Consider the following 24,555-nt stretch of genomic DNA (forward strand, 5'->3'; position numbering starts at 1 on the left):
CCCACGTACGAGAAAGAGCAATATAAATATATCTAGCTTTATATTTACACATGTGCATTTACTTCTGTATTTTGAGGTGGGTGTATCTGGGTGTATCTTTTTATTTCAGCAGGTATGGAGATGTATAGTTGCATCATTGTATCGATTGAGATCTTCCTAGAGGACTGTTTAGATAGAAATACTGATATTTTTGTATTCCTAGATGGGCTTTAGGCTTGCAGTAATATGTAATAAATTAAGTTGCTAAACACCTAATTGATCTTTGTGTCTAGTGAGTTGTTGTAGATGTTGGCAATAAATTAAGGTTTTCTTAACTGAAGTGGATATTTGTATATTTTTACATAGCATTGTTGTAAAAATCTAATAAATCCCTTTTTTAACTTAAATTGAGATATATAGTTAAATTAAATATATCGTTGTATATTGTCAGCACAGTAGAAGCAATTTGTAATAAATGACATTTTTCATGTGAAATCAATTCTTGTGCATTTGTCGATCAGCAGTGCAGCTGTAGGAATCTGCAAGAAATTACAATTGTCAACTGCGATGGGTGTTTTGTGATTTGTGCTGTCCAGAGCAATGAGCAGTTGTAAATATTGGAGGATTTTGGCTGTGAAAATCTCCATCCATGCCCAGCACATGCCCCACTTTCACTCAGGCTGGGCAGGGCAGGTGCAGATTTGGGATGGCAGCAGAGCCACACCTTGGCTGAGAACTCGCTGCAAAGGCAGCTGAGAAAACTCCGGGATTCCACGGAGCATCCAGCTCCAACCAGAGCCACCCAGGGAGGACAAATCCACCCGCCATGCCACAGGCAGCTCTTCAGGAAGCGCTCCAAGTGTCCCTCTGAAGGTCATCCTGGAGCCCAGGAGCCAACAGGGATCCTGAGCCAGCTCCGCTGCCTTTGGCAGCACTTGGCAAATGAGCTGCAGCAAGGGGGAGGCCGCAGGGCTGTGAGTGCTGCAGGCTGGGGATGAAGGAAGGGCCATGGACACCTGTGCTGACATGACCCAGAATCCACAAGGATTCTGGGGGAGAACTGGCAAGCAACAAGTTCCCACAGCCACGACAGTGATGGAAGCCCTTGCTGTGAAGTTCCCTGGAGGAACTCCCAGGGTAGTTGCTGCTATAAGAACTAGTACCAGAAGGCACAAATGTAGTAACACTAGGAGATGGCCTCTAGGACCCACAGGCAATAGCTTAGGAAAAGATCAACTATATATTTGATATATTCTTTTGATTATGGCATATCAAAATATATAATATGCAGCATTATATTTGATAAATTGCATATATGATACATATAAATATGTACCATTGAGTGCATTTTCATAAATATTTTCATTTCATATAGATTTGATATATTCTTCCCACTTGGGGGAGTGAAGATGTACTGCTGTTGAGAACCTTCTGCCCACACAGCAGTCAGGCCACAGGGCTGTGCGTGCACACCCACCCACCGTCCTTGTTCTTCTCGGCATCTTGGGGCTGCTGTTGGCACAGAACTGGGATGAATTGAACTCGACACACCTGTCCATGTCCAGCCTGTCATCAACGCTGATGTGACAGGGCACAACACACAGCTCTCAAATCACTCACATTATCATCCATGCTTTCATTCCTGCTGGGGAATGGGGAACTTAGAAACACCAAAGACACAGAAAAGAGGTGGAAAAAGTTGGGATCTTTGGTACACTGCTGCTACCCTCATGGAGGAACATTTGTTGGGTTTTTTAAGGTCATAACTTTCCAAAAACTAGCAAAGCGGCTCAGCATCGGTCACCCAGTTGTGAACGGTTTTCTTGACTTGGCAAAACTGCAGTGCTAACTGCGGACTCCGTCCTTGGTTCAAACCACCTGCCCTGACCTGCAGACAAAAGCACCAGCACCAGCAGAAACTACATCAGCCACTTTTCTCAAAAAGCTCTCTTCAATATGTGAGAGGAAAGGAAAACATATCAGACAGTGTGGATTAATGACAAGACTCTGAGCAACAGTTAAAAAGCAAAGGGCCGCAGCTTCTCTGGGACACCCCTCGTGCTCCAAGGCAGCCAGGCCGCCCTGGCTGCCCGGGACCCTGCGCTCCACGGGCTCTGCAGAGCTGCACAGCGGGGAGGCAGCCTCGGGCACCTCAGGCCCTGGGCACCAGTGGCCTTCTTGGTCTGGACGGCTGCCTCTGGGCAAATGCAGCCTGCTGGCCCTCTGCTCTCGGCCCTAGCCTGGCCTTGCAGGGCTAATCCTGCTCCCGGTCTGAAACGTGCTCAAGGGGGATTTGTTTGTTTCCAGCTTTCCAGGGCATTGATTTGCACCACAACATACTGAAGGACTAAGGCCTGAACAACAGGTCCTGAGCTAAATCTGCCCTCTGGATGACCCTTCCAACCAAATGTTCAATGGATCTGCTCCTTAACCAAGTCTTACTATCAATAGGATCGATGCATTCATTCATTGGTGAAACACATCTTTATCTTTCAGCATGAAGAAATCAGACAAGGCTACATCTGGCCTTGCTTCCTCCTTGAGCCCTGGACAGGCTCAGGGAGAAAATAAGAGGAGAAGGAAATCAGATCTCCTGCCCCAGAAGGTCTGTCAGATTGCTCGTTCACCACTGTCAAAGCTGGGCTACTCTCACAGTGCAGTCAGAAGCCTGGTGGCCAAGAAAGGGGGAGGCAGTGTAGGATTTCCTAGTTCCTCGCAGTGACTTTCTCGAGCTTTGCTGGGACAGCTTTCCCCACCTGATGAGTGGATCTGGATGAAGGATAAATAAAAAGGGTGTCTGCTGATGTATCTTTCTTAACCACTAGAGGCAACCTTTTGTACCAGTGATAAGGTGCATTGCTTACCTTCTTCTTTTCTGATTTGCCTTTGCACTCCTGCATGATAGTAAATTACACTGTTGCTTCAGCTGGTGTCTGTGTCTGTGTCTGTGACTCTCCCTGTTGCAGACAAGTAAAAAATGTTATTAAAGAAAGGTCTTATGGAATATGGATGAGGCCATGCTACTTCAGCTAAGCAGCTAGCAATAGCCTGCAAGCTCCCAGTTGAAAACTGTTTAGAGAAAGAGAAGTTTGTTCACACAACAACCTATTCTTAGGGAGAAAAACAAGTGCATCTGCATAAATATTAGCTCTGTTCCATCAGAACCCACCAAGGAAAAATGTAAACAACCTGAAACTTAGCACATACACACAAATGACCTTCTGACCAATAAACGAGGCAGTAAGAAAACTACCAGTCAATGGGTGCTGCACATGAGGTCCCTGAAAACTGGATAAAATAAGTGATGTGAATAAAGAATTGGCTTTATCGGCATGAAGGATATGGAGTCTCGGCTGATTCATTACAACATCTCCCCACCACCAAAACAAACACACAGCCAGTTGAGCACAAGACCTGCCTCTCTGCCAGCCCATTTCTCGGAAAACACCCCTGATTGCCATCTCTGCAAGTGCAATCCCCACTTTCCAACTACCTTTTCTGCAGCCAGGTGAGAAAAGTCGTCGCTCCCAGCTCCGGACACCTCCAGAAACCAACTGCTTTCAGCAGTCACAAGCCTGAAATATCAACTTCCTTACTGAACCAGCCCACTGGGAGCTCACACAGGGAGGCCTTTTGTCCAAGGATACCCACACAAGAGCTCGAGGCTGGAGCAGTTTGAAATGCAACTCCTCCCGATGTTAAACCACCCTTTATCAAATGAGCACATACCAACCTGCCCCAAAGGGAAAGCCGGCAGGAAAGAGAAGCTCTTCTCCTGCAATAGCAAGCTCTGTGCTTCTTTCTGTTCCAGCTGGAGAGTGGAGGCCATGGGCTACTCCTCACTTTGGGAAGGAACCCTGGGAAACGGCCGGATCTGGGAGACCAGCAGAGGGAAGTTCCCCAAAAGGTACAAAAAGGTTCTCTGCAGAGGGGGAAAAAAAAAAAAATTAAAAAAAAAATTATATATATATATATAAATGAAGCATTTCAAAAAGTTCTCAGACAGAAATTTCTGCCCCAACATGACAACCCCAAAGTCTCTGTGGTCTTTCAGGACACATCATTTTTGTCAGTCCCCCAAAGCACAATCAGCTCCCCAACAAGACTTCAAGACTAAAGGACAAACCTTGCCCCCTCACCTCTCCACACCAGCCGAGGGAGTCTCTGTCCATTGCAAGATCTTTGTCAGTCTGCATTGGCAGGAGCTGGCTGCAGGAGGCATTTGCATTGGAAATCTCCCCAGATGGGGGGAAAAACAGAAGAAGCGATTCCTGAGGAAAGAAAATGGCAACATCCTTTGGGAAGACACCGGTGTGAGCTCCCTACAAGTGAAGGCCTTTCATCCCTTGCATCAAGCAACATCCATCCATGGGGCAGCACTAGCGTTTTGATGACAATGCTGACAAAATCACTGCCCCTTCCTGCTGCTGTTGCTGACTCCAAATCATGAGAGATGTTCCAACTCTGCAAAAAACAGGCAGAGATGGCGAGAAAAAAACAGCTAGTCTGCTGAAAAGGTGACCAAAAGAATGCTTTCCCATGTCCCCTTTTCATCCTTTCCCCAGGCAAGACAAAGCAATGTCCTTTTCCTCCGTCACCGACGGTGACTCAGGTACAGGATGCAGCGTGGGGACAGAGTCCATCACTGCTCCCAGAGCCCGCCCTGGCCACGGGCTTCCCGTGCCCTACCGTGCCGAGCCGAGCTGTGCTGAGCCGAGCCGAGCCGAGCCGCGGCCATTGCCCTCCGGCCGTTGTGGCCACAGTCGGCGATGGACGCCATGGCGGAGCTGCCGCTGCCCGCCGGGCTCAGCGCCGGCACCTTCCCCGCCAAGCTGTGGCGCCTGGCGAACAGCCCCTGCGTCCGCTCCGTGCGCTGGGACAGCCAGGCGCGGGGGCTGCTCATTGAGCGCTCCCTCTTGGAGCGGGAGCCGCTCGGCCCGGGCGGCTCCCAGGGGCCGGCCCCGCACACCTTCCGGGCCACGCGGTTGCGCAACTTCCTGCGCCAGCTCAACCGCTACGGCTGCCGCTAGGTGCCGGGCCGGCCTGGCGATGCCGGCGCCTGGCGCCACTACACCAACCCCTGGTTTCGCCGCGACCGCCCCGACCTCCTGCTCCGCATCAGGCGCCGGAGCGCGGCCAACAGGCAGCGGCCGGCGGCGGGGCGGGAGGGGCGCAGGCGCCCGCCCTGCGGCTCCCAGCAGCTCCCCAGGGCGCGGCCGCTGCCGGACGGGCGGGACGGGCGCGCTGGCTTCAAGCCGCTGCCCCGGTTTTTAGGTGTCCACTCCACTTCCTGTGGGCACTGCAGTCCCAGGGAGTTCTCTGGTTTGTGTGTCGCCGTCAGGGCTGTGAGGGGAGCAGCGGAAGCACGGCCCCACGGGAAGGAGACAGTTTCAAAATGGACACCGCTACAAAATGGGGGGTGAGGGAGAGCGGTAAAGGTGTACAAATGAACTTATTCACATGCAAACTGGAAACAATAACGGATACAAATGAATAAGTCTTTAAATATGTCTTTAACCTAGTAAACGTGGAACAGTAACTTATGCCCCTACGGAATGGGACATGAGCAGCTACGAGCATTAACAAGGGTACAGGTGTGACGTAGCATTAACAATTGATACAAACATTTACAACACGGAACACTGTGATTACTTAAGTAGACACTTTATATGAACCTTCTGTTTTGAGATTTTATTCCCCATAAAACCCTAACAAGCTCAAGGTCCATTTATAATAAAAAAAAAGGGTAGTCAAGCTTCCAGGACTGCAGACACATGGAGGTGAGACCACCCCCAAACAGGCTGAAGGTCCATTTGTAGGAGAAAAATGGGTAGTTAAGCTTCCAGGACTGCAGACACATTGAAGTGAGATCCCCAACAAGAAGCTCAAGGTCCATTTGTAGGAGAAAAACGGGGAGCAAAACTTCCAAGGTGTTCTCACTTTGATGTCTCTGCAGTTCAGGAGGTTTGACTATCCTTGTTTTTCTCCAAAAATTGGACCTTGAGCTTGTTTGGGGTGGTCTCACTTCCATGTGTCTGCAATCCTAAAACCTGACTACTTGATGTTTTCCTACAATAAGCCTTAAACTTGTTTAGGAGGGGGTCTCCCTTCCATATGTCTGCAGTCCTGGAAGCTTGACTACCCTTTTTTCTCCAAAAATTGGACCTTGAGCTTGTTTGGGGTGGTCTCACCTCCATGTGTCTGCAGTCCTGGAAGCTTGACTACCCTTTTTTCTCATACAAATGGACCTTGAGCTTTTTTTGGGGGGTGTCACTTTTCTCTGTCTGCAGTCCTGGAAGCTTGACTACCATTTTTTCATTTGTAAATTGACCATAAGCTTGTTGACAGCAGACACATGAAAGTGCCACCCCTCTAAGAAGCTGCAGGTGCAATTTTTAGAGAAAAAAGGGTGGTCAAGCTTCCAGGACTGCAGACAAATGGAAGTTAGACTGCCAAAAAGAAGCTCAAGGTCCATTTGTAGGAGATAAAAGGGTAGTCAAACCTTCAGGACTGCAGACACGTGGAAGTGAGACCACCCCCAAACAAGCTCAAGGTGTATTCATAGGAGAAAAAAGGGTACTCAAGCTTCCAGGACTGCAGACACATCCAAGTGGGTTGCTGCATGGGCCAGTGTTTTTTTGTTTGCTTGTTTTTCTTTTTTTTTCCTCCTCTTTTTTTTTTCTTTTTATTTTTCCTTTTTTTTTTTTTTTTTCCCCAACAACCTCCTGGAGTACTACAGGAAAAGGGCAGAATTGCTGGACAGTGCCCAGTCAAAAAGGGACCTGGGGGTGCTTGTTACAGCAGCTGAACATGATCCAGCATTGTGCCCTTGGGGCTACAAAGGCCAACAGACTTTTGCAAATATTAAGAATATGCTAAATTTTATTCAGAAAACATTTCCTTCCAAGTCAATATCAATTAAAATATAACAGTGTTAAGCAACTTTTGAAAAGCTGTAACTAAAGCTCCCAAGGTTTTATTACTTTTTATTACTGAGCTTTTAACAGAGCTGTTCCAACATTCCATAAGTTTTTGCCCGAGATTTTATCTTGCCCTCATTCACATGGAATGAAATTCAGGAGGATCAGAAGTTGTTCCACGAGTCACAGAAAGGCCACTATTCCCAAAGGAGTGCAGAGTTTTTAGGTTGCTTCTCATGTACTCCCAGGAAATATGCAAGAGTCTGGTTTAATAAGCCAGAGCATTAACTAGAAGCATGACATGTAAGATTTGATCTCTTCCCCTTTCCCTCCTCCTACATTTGACAGTCTGGAACTGGGAGAGTGGCAGGGTTGCCCTCTTTAAAGTTTCACTGAAATGAAGTCTACAAAACAAGCTCCCATTTTTATGAAATCACATTTCCCCACTCCAGATAAATCCTATTTCACCAGAAAACCTCTGCCCAGCTCCTTTTGTACATCCATTCTATGGGATATCTGCTTTCTGGTCCAGAAGCACTCTGGACTGATGAGGTAAAACAGGTAAGAGAAGAGATCACAAAGACTTAGTAAAGGAAGACCTTCCCAACCCATTTGAAGAGTTAGACATAACTAACAGCATCTCCCACGTGAGCATCAATTAAGAAGTGACAAAGGGACAACACCTGAAAAAAAGCCTTCAGCAGACTTTGCCTGTCAGCCCCATCAGCCTCACTAACATCATTTTTATAAGGAGGACAATCTGTGTTCAAGGTTGCTTCCTGAACTCACTTCTCCAAACTGTCTGACCTGCAAAGGTGATGGCTTTGTTGTCACTGACCGCACCAACTGTCCTGATGGATCACTAAGCTCTCCAGCAGCTTCTCAGTATTTTTTAATAGGCACAGAAATGGGAAAGCAAAGAAGCTACAATAAAAAATTTAAAACACACAAACAAAAAAAAACACAAACAAACCGTGGAGAGTCTTTGAAGTTCAAAAAAAAGAAGGCAAATTGTTGTTAAAAAACCATAGCAAGCACCCAGTGCCAACCAAATTAATGCTTAGGAAAGCTTACAGAGTCTAAAACACAGTATTATTCTGGCTTCCTAATTTAGTGATACAGAGTCAAAGTTTCTATTTGACATATCCCACATAATTGCACTCAATTGTAGCACTGCCATTCAACAGAAGCCAAGGATCCAGAAATGGAAAGAATTGCCCAATGTGGTATATTCAAGAATCTCTCCTTAATATCGAACCAGATCCATGGCCTATGTTCTCATCACTTATGCCATGTGTTATACAATGCACTTAGGCTTAGGAAGTATTATCAGAATAGCTCTAAAAGTAGTATTTCTGAAAAGAAAGGGAAGAAGATTAAGACAAAAAGAAGGTCTCTTCCAGGTGTTCCCAAACAGGGCCCAACTCTTCTGACAGACGCTTCAGTTGGCTGCCTTTACCTTGGTTTGGCTTTTAAGCAGAGATACTCATTCCAAGCTCTTCACTTCCCTCTAGCTCCAAATAATTTTTTCATTAGTGAACGGGACATTATTTTTTATGCAAATCAAAGGCCCAAAGGAGTTTATTTTATCACCAATACTTCTATCTGTACAACAGCTATTAAGAGAGCAGTACATCCACTCTAAACCTATCATCAAGGTATCCTGCTGTGCTGCTGATCAATGATACTCTCTCCAGTTCTGCCCCTCAAACAACACAGGGAAGAGTATTCCCAACAAGCTGAACTTTTTCAGGAGTAAAGTTGTCCTATTCCTTCCAATAATGAACTCTGGATCCCTGGTGAGTAACTCACATTTAACCGGCAGCATTCTGGGCTGCTCCTATTAACTGCAACAGCCTGGACAGCTTGAACCTCAACAAAACGTGCAGTAAGCAACTGAGCTAATTTAACCTCATTGATCCTCAAACCAGTAGAATAATTTGATGTCCACACAGCAGCTTGTGCACCGCCTCCAACATAAACGTGGCCCTATAGGAAATCCACACCAAAAATGTGCTGCAGCCCAGCTGCCAGAGCTATCAGGCTGGGAGAATCACTGCACAGTCTCTGAGCCCCCTCGCCAGCTGCACGGCATGAGTCACACGCTTTGTTTGTTCTTGTTAACAGTCAAGGGCTTGTTTCCAAACTGGATGTATCCTGACATCTCCCCAGTGCCGCAGTTTTATGGAGGAGGCTCCATTTTTTCTGTAAACTGTTTACCTCCAGTTTCGACATGATCACAAAAAGCATTGCTAGGAGAGGCAAACACAGAAAACCACGCAGCACTGGCACTTCTCAGGCAGGTACTGAGCTGGATTTAAGCTCCCTATTAATCATTAATTACAGCAGCATTTCAAAAATTTAGGTTTTGAAATAATTTCAGCACTACTTAATCACAAAGGATGTAAGGTCTCCCTGAATATTTAGGAACATCTACTTTCAGGGAGGCATTTTAAGAAATGTTCTTTGTATATAAACTATTTGTTATTTAAATTATTGCTGAAAGCCAGATGCTTTATTTTGTTCAATACAACACATTTAAAACAATAACATGAGATTTTAATAGCAAAATCACCTAGCCCACAAAACACCATTCTATGTTGACTAGGGTGGCAAAACAAGGGTAGTTTCTAAACACAGAAAAATAAATTTAAAAAAAGGATTTTTTCTAAGCATGTAAATGCAGGTCTTGGTACCACATACCAAGAACTTCACTTGCAAAGGAACTTGGTCTTGCTAGAGTTTTAAGTACGGTGGTTTTTTATCAGACCTGGCCTCATTCATGCTTTATGCCACTTGTAAAATGGAACAGGGCATTTTAGGAAAGAAGTACCTCCCTTCAACTCCTAAAAGCTGTGACTGAAGCCTGTTAAGTTTCAGTAGCATTTCAAATATACCAGGGCATCCTCAGCTTTACCTTCTTTATAGGACAAGGTACAGAAACCCACTGGTAGTTAGAGGAGCCACATAATCAGTGTTCAGCATTTCTACCAATCAAATTATCCCTGATAAATAGATACGACCTAGCATGAGAATTCACTTTTACTTCAGCATATTAAAAGTTATTTATTTTAAGGATAAATATATATCTCTTTCACAACTACACTGCAACACAGACATGAGTCCAACAGCGAAACAGCATAACAAAAATACATCCCCCTAATATAGCATATCCACTGCTTTTTCTTCATCAGCCATACAATATTGATGGAAACAGGAGAGATTTCTCTTTCCTTCTAACACAGCAGGTTAAGCGTCTTGAGAGAAGTCAGATGTCACTATTAACTGCAAGCACACAAGAAAACAAACTCATGCCAAAACAAGGGATAATAAAATTGAAGTCTAAATGGAAGTTGAGAGAAAAAAAAGTCCTGCTCCAACAGGTTAATCTCTAGCTAATTCCTCTTGTGACAAGTAGCTTTAAATAGTCATTTCACTCAAATTCTCCTACAACAAGTTTTCCTTGGAAATGAAACAATTTCTAGAACAAGCATAACTATCTTTGACCACACAAAACAGCATTTCATCTTGAACTACTCTAGCAAAAAGTCAACTTTTTAAAAAAGATTGACTAAGAAGACAATTGGAAAAGTAACTTCAGTCAGAAGTGATAGAATCAGCTGTAAATACTGGATGGGAAATTCCTGAAGAGACAAGTTTTCCCTTAGAGAGAGATGAAATACAGCAATTTACATTTCCCAACAACAATACTGCCTTTCTTTCCAAGTTCACCCAGAAAACTCACAGTATAAATCAATAGCACAGATTTGGCTCTTACACGCACCCAACTCCCAGGACATTTTGTCATGCTCATCGTGCTGCATTCACTGCCTCTCCCAAATATTAATTGCCTTCACTTCTATCTTCAATATCTACTCGTGACTTGGGGGATTTTGCTTCAGGTTTTAATGCTTGGGATTTTTTTACATAGGACTATACACCTCAATAATTGTATCCAGGAAAGACTGGGTTTGATGCCATTTTTACAGTAGAACCCAAATTTTCAGTACTTTCTACCTACTTGTCCATTAACTGTTCATAGAACAGAAGGACAATAAAAGCCATAAACCTCTTACTTTAGTAGCCTTCTGGAGGTGTAATTCAATAACTTCTTGCAAAATAAAACAGCAGCTTACAAAAATTAAAAAAAGAGTCTTCACCACAGTAATCATTACAGCAGGGCAGATGCAACAACTATGCATTTGTTTAGTCCATCTAGACGTGGAAAAGGATTAAAACATGTAGACAGTAGCACAAGTCACCATCACTTATTATTTAAGCCATAAACCTAAGCATACTTCTGTGGGAAAATTAATTACAGACATGGGGGAAATCAGATCAGTCACTAATCAGGCAAAGTGAGCAGGAAAATACAGCTATGTTGTCCACTCCTGATTGAGTCGCAGGATCAAACAGCACCAAGTGCAAGTGGACGGAGGGGGAATTATTATTACGCCTTTTCATCACTGGAATCATGCTGCCCCAGACAACCCCGACTTCTGTGTCTGGGCTAATTACAGCCTGTTAAACGTCACAAGGAGACTGCAGCACAGCAGCACCTCAGAGGAGGGAGAAAGACAGTTTAAGGAGGGAACAAGCCAACGAGAAAATTCTGTCCTACAGCTGAAGGAGAAGGAAACAGCCAAGCTAACAGGACACCTGAAAAACAAACAAGGGTCCACAGCAGGCTGTGTGCACACACCCACACGCACAGCCACACCAGCACTGCCTACTGGAAACACCTTCCCCTGTGATAAAATATCAATGCCAAAGGCCAAAGGCTTTGAGAAAAAAAATATAAATTCGGTGATAAGGCAACTTTTCTAAATCCATTTCACAAATACTTGTTATTTCAAGCCTCAAATCACTCGTGGTAGGATAATACAGCACACTTGGAGATATAGATTTATGCAATTTTCAGTTACTTAAGAAAAGGGCTTATTTATACCTGTGTATTTTCACCAAACCCAACAACTGCAGGTGTCATTAGGCTACACTAAAAACTGCTCCCCCTTCAGTTCAATCACAGCCATGTCCTACAACTCATGCAGTCTGTTCTACCTCTAGGTCCACTAATGATTGATTTCCAAACTGTGTCACAACTTCAGGATGACACAGCATCCAAGTATTACCAATAAATAAATAACAAAAGCTCTGTTTTTGAAGATGAGACACTAATTTACCAGCACATAATTGTAACTGAGCTGTTTCATACTCCAGCTGAAACACTCCTGGTTTGGTGTTGGTAGAAGACATTCACTGCATACGAAGCTTTACGCATCACATTGAACTAATTTAACTGTAGGTGAGCAATTCTCTCAAGTTCCTGACTGAACTGCCCTATTGATCAGTTATTTCTCCTTAAAAAATATACACCTGAATTTTACTCTCCCTCCCAACTCCCATAAAGAGAAGTGGACTAAAACTGGTTATAAAATGTTAGTAAGTGTGCCAGCCAGCAAGTATCCGAGTGGCTTAATCATTAAAGCTGCCGTTCATTTCCACTAACCACGTGGATGCTTTCAAATGTCTCAGTCCCAACCAGAAACTGTAATATTTTTACAGACCATAGGAAAGCAAGATGGAAAATTACCTGCTGTACACTATGTTTATGCACGTGAACATGGATGCCATTGGGCATAACAACGGCAATTCTGGAGTTGGATGTCCTTTCTGCTTGTTCAGTGTACTCTATACAGCTGCCTTACAAACATGTCAATGTAGGGTAGCAGTTAGGTTTAAAATCAGTTGCAACATGGCTTAAGGAACGAGTTATTTTTGTAATCCAAACTCACTAGGATCCACATCTGTAAGAATTTCACAGAAAACCAGACAAGTGTATCTGCACATCAGCAGCTCCACAGCAAAAACTGTGAGGAACAAAGGCCAGTGGCTGCTCAGGGACCCTTCCCATGAGGCAGCTGATGCACAGGAGCTGCTCTGTGTAGAGTGTGATGATTTACCCAGCCAGTGTTTAAAACGCCCATATTACCCGATATCTGCGCCCATTTTAAGAAGGGGAAGTACTGGGATCAAAGTCCCTCATGGATTCCATGCAGAATTACAAATTCCTCTGTTTGGGTGCAGAAAACTGTCTTTGCTAAGGTGACTAACTTAAATTTTTCCACATTTAATTTCACTGTTCCTCCTACATCCAGTATACTGACAGAATGAGAGAAAACTGCATTCTACCCTAAGTGCCATTGCTACGTCAAACAATTCTTTCAAATGCTGGTTTTGTTGAGCATCCTAGTAATTGTCCCATCTCAAAGACCGGCTTAATCCTTTCTGAAAACAGCTTCTCCTTTATGCTTTTAGAATTACTAAATTTTTTAAGTAATTAACATTTTCCCTCTGACTAGTTCTGTTGGCGGACATCAGCAATTTGAGGCTGTCCCCACAATTCACTTGCTTTGTTCTCTGCCTTATCCCAGACTGACATTTAGGTTTAGTTTGCAGGAGGCTTAAATCCATCACTCACCACGAAACCCAAATCAGTGATTTCAATAATGCCTGAAACACCAAGGAATTGGGGAAAGGACAGGAAGGCACTCCCACACTTTAAGGGACCGGAGAGAAAGCTTTAAGCACTTTCTCAAGCGTTCCCCCTTTCTGACCACTGACATTTGGTCTTGCTTGCTCTATGCTGGGTGTTTCTCCTTGGCATTTCTGTAGGAATGGGCACTGCTCCAGTGAGAATAAATGCACAGTTGAGTGTCATTAATATACTGATCTGTAAACATCTAAAGCAGGTATTGAACCACCGTCTGACTGGAGAAAAACAGCCTGTGGATCAGAAACAGCAATTCATTACCAAGACTTTTTTTGCTGAATTGTGCATACAAAAAAAAAACCCTGAAAGATTCAATCAAATTCATTTTACTATAAGCCTTTCAAAGATGAACGAAAAGCCTCTTGGTCCATTTGAAAACATAGGGATAACTGTGCTTTCTTTTAGAGTATCACAAATTTACAAAAGTTGCCAGAGGAAGTAAGAAAACAGTAACAAAACCCACCACAGATAAAACTTCACAAATCTCAATTCCAAGACACTGACAGAAATGGTTTATATCCAGCTCTGCTACTAAAGGCTCATTTGCAAAAATTGTGACCACAAAATGCATCACAAATTGGTTTTCTACCTCATGACTGCTGATTACTAGGTAATAGAATATTAATGGTGCTTTTTCAACATCTACTTTTTCTCAAGGTGCATAAATCTCTGTAAAATTGCTTTATCTTACTTTCCAAACAGTTGAAAGGCTGGTCTTCAGATGTTTGAACAGCAATCTTTCCACTACAGGGCAGCACACTTCCTTTTCATATAAGTAACACACTCATCAGATTATTTCCACCTCCTGATACAAAATCAGATGCACTCTCCAAAGAGGGAAGTGATTCTCCAGCTTCTACGCCTGAAGTATATTTACAAATTATTTATGAGCGTGACCAGATTGTACCATGTCCCTTCCTAAGAGCTTCTAAAACATACAGTGAATCCAAAGGAAGCAAAACAAGATTTCTAAAGCAGCTGAGTCAACTTTCATAGAAGCTCTTTCTTTATCCAGAAATACAAATACTTTTTAGAAACCAGCAAGGGTATTGATGTTACCAACACAGGGCACATGGTTTGGTGTGACTTTTATGAATTTACAGCCTAAACTACTACTACCACTTGGGCATCTGGCTGAAATACTTCTCTCCACTAAACATTACTGTCTACAAAGAGATAAAAGTTAAACAGACTGTTTCCTTGAGGTTCTCAAGAAACCTTACTTCAAAAGGATAAGCAACTGAAGTTATTTTGTCAGCAGCAGCTCCCTCAGAAGTACCCATTTTCCTGAGCAGGGGATATTTGTCAAGAAAGCAAACTGCAGAGCCAGAGCAGGGAGTAGTTCAGTCACACAATCAATAGTTTAATGATGAGAGACCCAGTGCTTTGGTACCAAAGCCCATCAGCCCAGTGAGAATCTGCATGAAGCACAACTGTCAGTGCTGACCGGGACATGAACTGAACAGGGCTGCCTTTCACTGTTCTTTCCTTACCATAGTTATTATACCTGGAAGTGAAAGGTTTTACACATTGTACAACCTACCCAAAAGAGTACCTCCCTGCAATGAAGCAAAACATGAAAAACTGTTCTCACAGTAGTACTCCAAGGGAGGAGAAACACATCCCTAAGAGCTCTCTCTGACCTCCTTTTTTTGCAAGCTTATATTGGGATGGGGTAGGGACAATACCTAATCAAATGCTATGAAGGATCTTTTCAGACAAAAAGGCAAACTTTGTCAATACCAGATAGAGAAGTTCAGACAGACCTTTTGAGCAAGAAGTAGGAATTTAACGGTAAATACCACCACTACATCTACTTTCAGATGAGGGTATTCATTGAGAATTTAACAGAAAAATAGATTTCAAAGACAATAAACCATAATCCTTAGCTCTAGACAAACTCCCCACAGTACCAAGACATGGCTCAATTCAAGTGATTTTGAGTGAAAAGCTCCTTTGAATGAGGCGCATGAAAGGTTTGACCTCAATTTTGCATTTCACAAGGCAGGTTATTTTTCAGAACATCAAATAACCAACCAAAATACGGGTCAGTTGTTTGACCAGACTATGTTTTGTGAATGAAATCCAACAGCTCAATTACAACTTAGCAAACTCAAGCCATTTAATTCCAAAATCCTCAATCATGCTGGACATCTATGAATTGCAAAACTGCACAAGGTCAGGACCTCTCTTCTGATCCTTGGCCACTTGGAAGAAGGGAATTGCAGAAAACACCTACTGAACAGTACAAAATTTGAGCACTGTTTTCTTTTGCAAGCACACCATTCTCTCTCTTGTCTCACTGATGGCAACGAGCTTATTTCAATCAACATGTTTTCTGAAACACTTAAAAGATGAAGAAAAAACCTTATTGCTCGTGCTCTGAAGATACTACCATTCACTGCCACAAGACAGCCTGAACTCCAACATAGTCATTAACAAAGTGGCCAACTTGCACGGAGAGTCAGTTTTAGAAAAGTGGAAGGACTGAAACCAGAAACAGGACTTGAAGTGCTGCCTAATCTGCCCCTAGAGCTAGAGAAAAGCAGACAGTATTTGAGCCTGAATGCTCTCACTGTGTCATTCGTGGCTTCAGGCAGTCCACACAAATTTGAGATTTGAATTTGGGAGTCAGCAAACAGGATTCAAGGCTTTGTAGCTACAGGTGGTCTCAGAGCTCTGAGATTTGACTTTCTTTGAAAGATATTCAAGAACTAAAAAGACGCAACAAAACTCAACTTATAACAACTTTCAAAGTTTTACTTTACCCTATATTTGCCTGGTCATTAAACCTGGAAGAGGATTTAAATTTATTTCCGCTCTTTTAGAACTATAAATGCTTACGCCAGCCAGGTTATTGTCCAATTTCTATTCCTAGCATTCTGAATGATAGTGATGACTTTCTTTTTACATTTATTATAATACTTACATGGACAGAAGTAGTGGTGATGCATAATTTTGGCTTTCTTAATTCGGCCGAGACTGTCTTATGGATTTAATTAAAATTCTGCTACCAAAGCTCTAAGTTTTTGACGTATTGGCAATGCAGAACTATCAGCTTTTATTCATTTAATTGTGTAACCACCTCAACCCAAAAGTATCTTTACCCACAATCTGCTTGGTCATTCCATCACAACTATTAAGGACAACTGAGTAACCTGTTCCCATAAAGCACAAAGATTAACAAATGTTTGGTTGGGGTTTTCTTTTGCCCGCCACACAAAAAAAGTGCACATTTTCAACACATCTTTTGGGCAGAATGACAATTATACACACAGCATATGCTGTTTCCCTCTGTAAGTTGTAGCCAACATTTCTATTCTTTCCTCTAACAATAAATTTGAAGTGTGTGCTACATTCATATAAGAAGAATATATAACCCAAGAGTGCCGGCTGCAGCCCCACAAAGCCACCAAAAGTTTATTTTGTCTCGCAAAAGAAGGCAAGCACCTTTCAGAGGCACCACCATTTCCTTCTCTCCTGGATACAGATCCCTTCAGGCAGATTTGGCACACACGCTTGCAGTAAGAGGACAAGATGGAGCAGTTCTGTCAGTGCAGCAGATTAAAAAAACCTGCCACCAAGAGGCTTTATTCCAAAGGCAATTCTCTGATTCACAAAAGGTCTGCCTACCATACAGCCAAGCAGAGGCTCCCAGATGGTGCTGGCAAAGCAATCTCCACTTTTTCCCAACAGCACAGCAGCATGTTGATGTCTAGTAAAAAATATTTCTAGTCCTGATCCCTTTGCTGTCAGTTCTGTAACATGCACTGCCCTGATTAAATAAATAAAAGCCTATCAACCACCAGCAGTTTCAAGACTTACATGAAGCTCTCCTACTCTTAGGGGAAAAAAAAAAAAACCCATGAAGTCAGCATTTAAAACCAAGAGAAAGTGCTTGGAATTACATCTCTTTCTTAATGACAGTCCCACTATTCCCTAAAGTTTGGGGAAGTTCTTTAAAGCAGCAAAATGTTTTTGGCCAGGTGATCAATAGCTTGCTCCAGTACGAGACAGGACGAACACTGGACAGGTACCTCTAAAGTCACCAGAAACCAGCAGATTGCAGTTGGCTTCTCTCACAGACACACCTCTAAGCGATCTTGGCTCCCAATTCCAGTCTCCTCCACCCTGGGATCCACACATGAACAAGTGGACTAAGCAGCATTGCTCAAATCCCGCTGCACTTGCTTAACCTCCATAAGATCTCCCAAGAGAGCTTTACTTTGTGTCACTTCTGCTCTCCTTCAATCCTGCAGCTCTTCTGCAAGCTTCTGCTCAAGACTTAGCACTGACTACTCAAAAAATCAGAACACAGGAACTCAGAAATATTTCAACAATTAAGCTTTCTTCTGGAGTAGAACCAACCATAGAAATCATACAATTAGAATATTTCCCTGATTTTTATTTTAAACTTCAAAAAAAAATCCACACTAATAAAAGGACCTTAATACATTGATAAACTATTCACCAGGTCAATGAATAAAAAGGTTGAAGTTTCTCTCAAAGGAAAAAAAAAAAAACACCAACCAAACAAGTCTAGGTGGGAGATAACAGGCACAGCACCCTGTGTCACATTTTCTGTCTTGAAGAAAAAATAATGGGGATGTTTGGACAAGTATTTATCAGAACAAAGCCTACAGTGGCCCCTGAGGATAAAGTCAAATTTTTCCAATGCCAGCTAGTCAGTAACTCATTGAGACTGTTAAAAAACTGAACTCAAGGACACCGGCAAAAGCAAGACTGGAGAACTGTAAATACACTATCAAATTTCTATCATGTGAAACCTATTTTGATGGCCACAACCAGCAAGACACATTCCCTAATGCACACATTTGTCATACTCAGGTTTGTTACACTGGGTGATTTAAAGTGACCCTGCAGAAAAACTGGTTTGCAAAGACAGCAGACAAGAAAAACTTAGAGGCCACAAAGAGTACAAGAGGAAAAACTGAACTTGCTAATGATAGTTCAGTTCATGCACTTGTGTATGCAGACCCAGCCAAGCCACCAGAAGGTGAATGAAAAATCTGAAAGCACAACTGAGCAAACCTTCAAAAAATACCTATCACTTAAGAGACCAATTTCATATGCACGTGATGCTGAAAATTTAGAAGAATCAAAAGAATTGAATACTTAAGCAGGAGGATAAGAGTCCATACCATTGACACGAGATCATTTTTTCCTCTTAAAACAATGGGAGAAATGTCTTGTATTAAAACAATTGTTTTCTTTAGGACTTCTGAATTGCACTAAATATTAACCTTCCTAAAACTGCAATGGCAACCCCAAATTAAAAAAAAAAAAACTTGGGACAAGAAAAAACAGTGATATATATGAATACAGTTCAACAGATCTCCATAGACACTCTTACGTTTCAGAATTGAGTTCATATTGACTATCATACACATTAATTTGAAATCCCAGCTTCAGTCTTTCATACAAGTTCTACTTCTCAGCATTTTTAATGAGGAACTAAGATCTTAATAAAGCCATTCATTTCATTGTATCAGAAAGTCCTTTGCCTGCTGTACATTTTCTCTGCAGCTGTAGGCATGCATGAGTATGCCTAGCATGTGCATCTGCGTATTTCTATTTACACTAGGAGTACTTCAATATTCATCTGCAGTTATGTATTTATGTACACAGCTAAAACCCCATAGCTAGGTTAGACATGAAGTGATGTATTTTAATGGGGGTCAAATCTTCAATCCAGGCTGGGATTTTCTGCTATTTAAGAGAAACAGGCTGTGGAGCATTTGACCTTTTTCTCCAAGAGCAAGATAAAATGTCCCAGATGTGCCAAATTCTCGAATGCATTGTTTGTATCTCTTGTAAGAACAAGTCTCCAGGCACCTGAGCAAAGATAACCCACCTTACATGGATACCTCACAGATCGGCAGCAAAGTGCTGTCATCTTACCAACCAATATTAAAAGCAGGCTACTGCATGAGGCTGCCAGAGAGCTTTAGGCAGCGCTGTTACATCTCACATTTCACACTTGGTTTGCTACAAGAAGCGGCAAAAAATAGTATTTTTGGCTCACCAATATCAACAGGAAAAGACCAAGTGCTTTCCGTAAAGAAGGATTCTCACCTGACACCAGGAGCCCCCTGGAATCTTGGATACAATCAAGCTCTATCAAACACACTGCTGATATACCTTACAGATAAGACAGAATTTTACACCAATCTCAGTTTCCCATCTTAATATATTCTCTTTGCTGTGACAGGTAATTATGCAGAGCAGGACAGCCCTCTCAATTCCTGTCTTGTGAAACAAAGATCGCCTGAATTAACATAACCAGTACAACAAAACACTTTCTAAACTTCCACTCAAGAGAAAAGATTCCCTTCACAAAGACGGCCGCTTAAGGGCATTGAGAGGATTTTTTGGACTTGGGGGACAGGGACAGAGCAACATTACTTGTTTGTTTTCAGTTTTGTGCAGCTCCTCATCTGCTTCACCAGCTAGTGAGAACTGACAGAAATGCCACCTATCTTATCGAAACAGTTCTTATCTGACCTTTTTTGCCTTCTCTTGAGACAGACAGCAGGACTCTGGTACTGCTAAAGGAAAAAGTACTGCCTGGGATCTCTAAAAACACAGATTCTCAGAAAGAAAACAGTTTAATGCATCAAACAAGAACACTTTCTTCCCTCAATACTGCTTACATATTTTCACCTTTTCAAAGTCTCCAAATAAAGCTTAGAAATTAAACGCATCAATGCTACATTCAAATATTTCTCTCTTCTAACCTAAGCCAGAAAAAAAAGAAAACCAAATCAGGAAAAGAAATCCTTATTTTTACTGCAAGAAGTCTCGGTTTTCCACATGAGAAGCCACATTCTCAACAAACAGATGCCACAAGAGTCAACATTATTGAAGAGGGTTGAAGGGAGCTGTCAAATTACCTTCCGTCCTCTGAGGATGTGCACTACACTTCCAGCATGTTTCCAGCTCTCACATTCAGATTATGATGTTAGCCAGGACTAAAACATCTGCTGGGCCTAACGAGGTCCCTGTCACATCTTTGTGATAACACATTGCTCATGTCTATCATGTAACACAGGCAGAACATATTCTCCTGGTTTTAGTCCCTTAGATTCCTCGGTCTAGGCAAGAAATTGGCAGCCTGCCAGGCTTCCTATGGACCATTCTGGGGTGGGACCACCAGGTAAATCTCCCCGAGTCCGGCCATGATATCCTAAAGAGAGACACTGCCCTCCTTCCCCATGGATAAATGGCATGATGAGCAGTGCAGCAGGAGCAGGAAGCTCTGCTAAGTTTCCACCACTGCCATGCATTTTCTCTTCACTAAACACCCATTTACTTGCAGGAAGAAAGGCTCCCCTAATAGAACCTGTTCTTTTTATTGCAACCAAGAGGGAAATGGGCAAAAAATAGCTTGAAACTATACCAGTGTCAAGCTATTATTAACTAGCAGGCGTACACTGACACTAGGAGAGATGAGGGGGCAAGAGGACTTTCAATAGCCAAAGAGCCCTTTCATCATCTGACCAGCTTCATCTATTGTATTCAAATAAGTGTTAAAATACAGAGAAATCACACATATCTAGTGCCTTTACAATGAGTATCCAGTTGCAGATTTCTTTCTGCATGTGACTAAATTTAATGCATCCTTGCCGTGTACAAAAAAAAAAAAGCCTTGTGAAATGAGAGGTGCTTACATTTTCTAACAAATGGGATGACATTACAGAACAGGATCCTTTTTGTTACTCAGGAAAACAACATGCTCTTGGTGCAATTGATTTCACACATAAACGGCAACAGTTTCAAAGCCCAACATCACTATTTTGGGCCAGTTAGTAGAAACCCATTTCTAAAGCTGATAGCAGCTCTGACAATTAATTACAAGCTCAAGATCAAGCAGGTCAAATCCTTGTGAAATCCCTAGACATCAATCAGAATGACTCCTGAGGGCCTCCATAGAGTTCAGAGCAAGTATTCCCTCTGTTTGCAGATCATCTTTCAGTGCCTCTGAGCTGCACAGATTATCAGCATGAAGATTTTATGGAATAAGATCAAGGTAAATAGGGCCAGGAGGTGTACAATTTCCTGAGTTTAGGTACAACAGACTTGCCACAGGTAAATAACTGCTCACTTAGGCACTTATGCATCTTACAGCCAGGTGAGGGGTGAGGAAACACTCCCAAAGGAGACTAAAACACACTGCAGGGCAAACTGGAATTCCACCAATCCACACCTGCAAAACTCACTGACCACAACCGTGCTCAGCACTCCACAAAGACTCCTAATGAATTTATGCAGCAGCAGTACAAGTTGACAAATACATTAAAAACATTTTTAAAAAATAACTATTATGTCATGATGTTCCTCATGCTGATCTAAGTCAGGGTAAGAGCTGAAGGGCATTTCCTTGTGAGCTGACAGGCCCACAGAAATAACCCAGCCATGACTGTCCCCAAGGACAACAAATGGGGCAGACCCCACTCTTCCAACAGGCTGAGCTAATCAACAGATCTGCACATCTACTGCAGAATCTGCATAAGAAATCGATTGAAACCATGTGTTGTTATGGATTCATTTTGCCAAAAAATTAACTGTGACGGGCTGGCACGGTAATGACTTGAACTTTTCCACAATACCATGAAGTACTGATGCTTCTGGAAAAACAAAGCAGATTCTGATGTACCATTTAGCCTTCCTAGAAAGAAACCACGCCAACAAGATGAGATAATCTTGAAATTGCCATCTCCAAGCTTCCTAAAACTGGAGAGAAGCTTTGAAATCTATTCGGACTCTGATTAAACTCAGCAAGCAACACGGTAAAAAATATATTAAATAGAGCTTTTAAATAGACAAACTGCAACAGTATTTACTTATTTTCTTCTATTTCTCCTCCCTGGAATCAAGCACTCAGGCAAACTTCTCACTTCTACAACAGCATATTGACTTTTTGACACTATGATCATTAAAGTCAACGTGGAAAATACATGCCCAAATAGAAAATCTAGATGCTGAAAGGAATATCAACCAAGTCAAATCCAACTTCTAAAAATAAAATCCTCAAGAAGTGAGTCACCCACCCCCAAAACTGTACCACTTATAGCTACTTTATAACAGAAATGCAGGAAATATCAAAGGCCTTTTTCCACTTTGGAGGTTTATGCACAAAGCTGAAGTCCAGCACACGTTTGGTTGTTAATGGTTGAGACCTCAAGCAGAAAAAAAACCCACAAATAATCCCCAGCCAACAGTATAAATCAACCTAAAGAAAGCTCATCATTTACTGAGTATCATGGCCATAAAGCTGCCCAACAAAGAGAGGGCAAGACAAACTTCATACTTGTATAGCAATCTAAACTGAAAAGCATCCAAACATACCACGTGGAATCACTAGTGCGACAACCAAGACAAAAAAAAATCTCTGCTATCAATCTTCAGCAGCCAGCTCACACTTTTTTACCCTCTTTTATAAGCCATTTCTTCTTACAGAGTCACTTCCAGGCCCTCACTTTGAGTCTACCGTGTTTGACAGATCAGCTACAACATTTTTCTTCTGTAAAACAACAGAACTTAGACCAGATTTTACTCAGCCACAGACTCTGCAAGCTCAGGTGTCGTTGCTTTACACTCACTGTTTCAGGTTCTCCTTCCACCAAGCCTGAAGGTGCCACAGTGAAGGAGCTCTGGAACTTGCTGCTCTGATGAAGGCACTTGGTCCAACTGCAGTGTTTCCACTCTGTCTAACTGCAACCTTGATTGATGCCAGCTGCACCTCATTTGTTCCATCACCAGGTTTTCCTGAAGAGTAGCACTCACCCTCCAAATTTTAACCCTGTAGGGGACAAAATTAAATTATATAAAAATATACAATGAACATCTATATTATTTAGAAACTGAAATATTTATGATTTATTTAATGAAACTGGAAAGTTTAGCCCTCTAGGGGCTAAAATTGAGGGGACAACAAGTAGAAAGACAAGAGAAGCACGGTCTGTCCAAGAAGTAAAAATCACTCAAGGCCCATCAGGAGTTTGAAAGTTTCCCTCAAATAGTAAAGATCACACAAGCAAAACAGAAGTCTCCAAAGTATCTAACAGAATCATTTTGTATAGATTACATCACTACATCCACCATTTAGTTAATTCATTAACAAGTGCTAAAACCCCTCCTTTATCTGTACAAAGACCAATCGTGCACAGAAAAGAGGAACATATGGGAAAGAAATATAGTCTTGCAACATGCAGGCACGTGGGAGACAGACCTTTTGGGGATCCCGAAGGTGGCAGCACAATTACTAAATTACCTAAGCAAGAGTCAGCCGCCAAAAACTCCTGGGGAAGCACCACGGCCAACAGCTGCCCCTGCCAGTGTCATATGGGACAGCTGCAGCTTGTTTGGAGGAATACCTAAAGGTGATCCACCCAGAAGGAAAGTGATCCTGCTTTAAGATAAGTCTCTAGTTCTTAAAGGATTGCTGAAAGTAAGAGTACATTTATTTGTATGTTTTACACTTAACACTTGCTTGAATACCCCTTCAGAAATGTTGTTAATCTGATAACTAAGAACATGCCTTTAAAAAAAAGGCATGTTTTTGTCTCTTTCTTTCAAAAGTAAAATATTCCTTGTTGTTTAATGGAAAAGCAGGCTCCTCTCCAAACACATCCTGTGAGGCCTTTTCCAGTGAAGCAGTGTGCATAATGATAAATGAAAAAGGGAAAGGTTCCTGCAAGTATTTTTATCTGTAGTATGCAGAGGTTGATCTGTTACACCCCAAAATTATTTTCAACTTCAACAATTCACCTTTGCCAAATCCCTAACTCACTGTAAAACTCTAATAGGTACACACAACATTTCTTGTGAATAAGTCAGCAACAAATCCTACAAGTTCACCCTCAGGAAAGGTGGCAAACACCCCAAGGGAGTATACAACACACAATATACACTCCTCGGAAGTGGAGGGAGTGAGATTTGTCCTTCCTCCTCCTACTTTTTTTGCCAAGACTGAGGGAGTCCCAAGGAACCATTTCAACACTTCAAGGAATGGCTCACATGCCAGGAAAGGCTCTGACACACTGACTGAAAACACTGGGAGGAGGGAGGACACACAACACA

The 24,555-nt window shown here is 42.4% G+C and overlaps 1 long non-coding RNA gene across 1 annotated transcript; it reads right to left on the bottom strand.

Moving 5' to 3' along the window:
• Positions 1 to 2,844: 2,844 nt before the first annotated feature.
• LOC136303624 (uncharacterized) lies at positions 2,845 to 23,269 on the bottom strand. Its single transcript, XR_010724271.1, has 4 exons — positions 23,076 to 23,269; positions 4,119 to 4,443; positions 3,713 to 3,901; positions 2,845 to 2,936 (listed from the first exon to the last, which is right to left on the bottom strand). It is a non-coding gene; the product is annotated as an uncharacterized lncRNA (long non-coding RNA).
• Positions 23,270 to 24,555: the final 1,286 nt, after the last annotated feature.

The sequence above is a fragment of the Chamaea fasciata genome, unplaced genomic scaffold (genome assembly GCF_029207755.1).
Source record: "Chamaea fasciata isolate MVZ Bird 193981 ecotype frontalis unplaced genomic scaffold, bChaFas1.0.hap1 SCAF_39, whole genome shotgun sequence".
NCBI classification, from domain to species: domain Eukaryota; kingdom Metazoa; phylum Chordata; class Aves; order Passeriformes; family Sylviidae; genus Chamaea; species Chamaea fasciata.